The sequence below is a fragment of the Corvus brachyrhynchos genome, unplaced genomic scaffold, assembly GCF_000691975.1.
Source record: "Corvus brachyrhynchos isolate BGI_N302 unplaced genomic scaffold, ASM69197v1 scaffold106, whole genome shotgun sequence".
Lineage (NCBI taxonomy): Eukaryota > Metazoa > Chordata > Aves > Passeriformes > Corvidae > Corvus > Corvus brachyrhynchos.
Genome location: NW_008238834.1, coordinates 5,861,404 through 5,865,567, shown reverse-complemented (window position 1 = coordinate 5,865,567; position 4,164 = coordinate 5,861,404).

The window sequence follows — 4,164 nt, the reverse complement described above, 5'->3', positions numbered from 1 at the left end:
CCCCGCCGCTCTGGCGCTGCTCCGAGCACTGGGACAGGGAAGGGGAAGCGCAGGAGAGGCGGAGAGCGCCGGCTTTCCATAAGCGCTTCGGTTGGTTTGTACGGGCGGTCTGGAGTCTGTCGGAAGAACTAGCTGGAGGCCACCGCTCAGCCTTCCGCGGGAACCGCAAGCGTGAGAGCCCTGCCCGCACAGGGAGCGGCTGATACCGAGAGGGAATTAAGATGTGAATAGGTTCTCCTGGCTGGCGAGGAGCGGCACTGTCTTGTACATTAATTGCTTCGCATTCGCGTGCTTCTCATAAAACTTAACCTCCTTGCTTAGCCCTCGGTAAGAGCCACCCTTCACCCCTCCGGAGCGTTTCGGAAAGGGATATCTGGAGAGCACCCAAGCCGGCCCCCGGTTCAAGACACGGGCGCAGCTCTTACTCCTGCGAGTGAAGAGTAACGTCAGGAATTAGCAGGGTTGGAGAGGGAATAGTGGAAATAGAATCACATTAAAATGGCAGTTATCTCTCATCATTTGCAGCGCGTGACTTCTGGCATTTATCTCCGCGTCACGTATGAAATACAGCTGCTTGACAGCCGTCTTCCCACTGGGGCTTTGGCTCCTGGTGACCATGGCACTGCAAGGATGCGTTTGTTGGTTTTAAAACAGTTTTAAAACTAAAGTGGAGTTCTAGAGGTGGAAATATTTTTGTTGGCCCTCGCTTTCAACGAAAGCTTTTTCTTTCAAGTGCAACTGTGGCCAAATTTAATGCCTTGTTTTTTCCCTGTGGGTTATTAAAACGATAAAAGCAAGAATTTAGATAATGCTGGTTTGAAGAGCTTGAGCTCAGGTTCTAGGTTCTGATTTTTCTCCAGCACAGGTCCTCTGTTTTCCATGCTGCTCTTCCATGTAGTTAGCCGGCTTCGCTGCCGGTTTCAATTGAACTGTAAACTCTACCCATCCCCCACATGGCCGTGCGAGCTCCAACATATTTAGTGATTTGTGCGTATTTTGAATTATTTTTACATTAAGCCCGAGCTTAGGCACACAGCTGTATCATTTCCAGTGATCGCCCAACCATGCTGTTCTCGGGACGCTGCTCTATTATGTTTTGGGTGATGCATCTGTGACTTGACGCAACCTTCGCGAAGGGGCATGAACTTCGGGATGTGTGGGGGTACGGCAGCTACCTCAAAAGTTAACGCAAGGGGGCAGAATAGCATTAATTGTTGTGTTTCCTGACGTCAGACCTTTTCTTTTCGATAGCTAGTGTTCTCTTAGTTCATTGTTTGCCTAGAACTTCAATCTTCTCCCCCCCGCTCCAAAAAAAGACGTTGCCTTAATTCCCCGAAGCCTTGGTAACCTATGGGTGTTTTGCAGTAAAAGTTCAATTTTTAATTTTTTTTCATGGTTACATAATTTAGGTTATTTCTATGTTCTTTAAAAGTGGCAGTTGTAGCTTCCAAAAATTAGAAACTATAGCTGGTCTCAAAAGTGCTACCTTTGTAACACAAAACTTAAAAATACTGAAGTGTCATAAGTAATTTAACTTACAACAAAATAAAATTTAAAATATGTCTTTTAGTAGATCTGCCACTAAAAATCCAGAAATGAGCAGTTACACCAGTGTTTATGCTAATGATGACCTCTCTCAGTTTGGGACGTCCAGACACAGGTGAAATTGTATCTCTGATCAGCTGTGCAGTGTGGTAAAATACGGTGTTCAGACACATAGCAGTAGCTCGCCACTCTGTCTTTGTTACAGGGAATTGGAAATTCCATGCCTATATCCACAGCTATCTGATGTTAGTTTAGTGAGGATGAGATAGAAAGTTGCCAAATTCTGAGGATTATAGCAGAGTATTTTAAGAGTGTTTGGTCACAGTCACAGTGGGAATGAGGCTGAAGTGCTTGACCTTCAAAGACACAACCGGTCTGCTTTAATTACAGTAAATCTAAGAAACGGTTGAGCTCCAGGGAATTGCTAAACCAACACGAACAATAGAAAATACAGGTCATGCATGGCTGATCGGGAATTGTGAGCTGTGTTTCACTGTGTTCAGTACTGGAGCGTGCATGAAAACCAACCAGAAACCATACAAAAAGAACTGGAGCATCAGGAAAACACTAGACAAAACCCACAGGTTCTCTGGTGGTTTGGTTCCAAGAATGTATTCAAGAGAGTTCATTAAAGGCTAAGCTGTGGCTGGAGAGGGGATTGGAGGCATCTGCATGGAAAAAAAAAGTACTTTGCTGATTGTTTCTCACTGACAAACAGATACTTTAGATACCTTGCATCTGTTCTTGAACTGGATCACCTCAAAGAAATACCTGATTACAGTTCCCTATATAGACATACTTCAGCTGAGGAACACAGGAGTTCCCAATTATCACAAATAAAATTATTCCGGCTGAAAGGAGTCGAAGAACGAGACAGTAAGACATGTAGAATAAGGAGAAAATCTGGAAATGGTTGTAACTAATTTCTAGATTTTAATGTACAACAATAGGAAATTCACATAGCCAGTCTTCGTTGCAAAGATTTTGTTTTATTTTTAAATATGGAATTTGTATACATCCCACTGAGGGGAAAATTAAACAACCTGATGATAAATTATGAATAATTACACTGTTCATTACAGAAAATTCACTGGCACAGCTGCCCTCTCTTCGCTAATCATTCTCTTGCAGAACCATTTCCCGTATTCCAGATCTCTGTGCTACTTCTTGCAACTGATTTTTGAAAATTTCTAACTGAACGAGAATTGCATTACTGGTTAGAGAGGTCTGACGTCCAAATACTTATCATGATGTGGAAACAGGTCTGCTTGACCCATGTCAAAGAAGAATTCTTAGGATAGGCATACATCTATGCTTAACATTATATATAGATTGTATTTATCTACATAGCTGTTACCTTAAAGATGTTAATGATATTTGCAGTGCTATTCATTCTGTATTACTGGCACAAGAACAAGTAAACATATCTTGAATTCTGTAAGACATCAAGGCCACCCTGCATAATCCGTAGCATGAAGTCACCCTTCCTATAATGATATACAGCAGGAACACTTTCTTGCTCATGTTACAGCAGAAATAGAAAAGCAAAGACTCATATTCAAATATTGGAGGAAGGCCCAAACATCCTGCCTTTTTTTGACCCGTGACAATGCTGATTAAGTGGCCAAGAATGTGGGCTACACAGCTGTCACCTGATCTTTTGGTTCAGTAGCAGATAACATCACTCTCACAGCTCAAAGCTATTTTTTGCACTGTAAAGTAGTTAGACAAGAGTGATTTTCACTAGCTTGCTCCATCTTGTTTTAAAGCTCGGACAGACAAGCTTCATGAATCTTTCAATGACACTACTGTTTAAATATGATGAAAAAGTAATTTTCTTCATGGGACAGGGGCACATTTTCTTGGTTAAGTACAGCTAGTGAGTGAAAGTATGATTTGCTTTGTTAGAAAAAAGACAGGCAATGATTCCAATTCTCTGGTTTTATCAAAGCTACTTTTCTGCTATAGCGAAATTCCAGAGGCAATCCTTGGTCAGAAGAACCACTCAAAAAGATAACATCATCTCTGTAGGTCAAGGAAAAATATGCCAAAAAATTTCTTCTTTTTCCATTTGGGGCTTTTCTTAAACACAGAGCAGCTAATATGCACTTATCTTTAGGTAGCTTTAGCTTCTCACGCAGATTTTTACTGATGCTCTTTACCTTTTCACTGCTGAGTTTTGTCAAAAGCTACAAAGAGAAAAATATGTGTGCTTATCTATGTGCCAGGATTTATTGATTGCATTATACTCAATTATATTCTGTTTCATAATATTTAATATATCTGTATCTGTGGATGCTATAATGGTTTCATTTGTTACTGAAGAGCTATTTCAGTGATAAATGTAAATCTTCCAGTGTTTGTTCAAAAAAGCCTGCCTTTTGTTGAGGGGTAGGATGAGGTTCTAGTAGCGTCCTTAAAAGATCACATCCACCCCATACCTTGTCTTTCCCTGCCTCCAAGGAACAACAAAGAACTACATGGAATCCAAGGTCAATCTAAACCAGCTGCAAAAGTTGCTGCATACAAGATGTTCTATCTTCAGTAGTGGCTCATCATCTCTCCTGCTTATTGCTGCTGGGTGTGCTGGCACTAGAACCAATCCCTGATCATTCATTT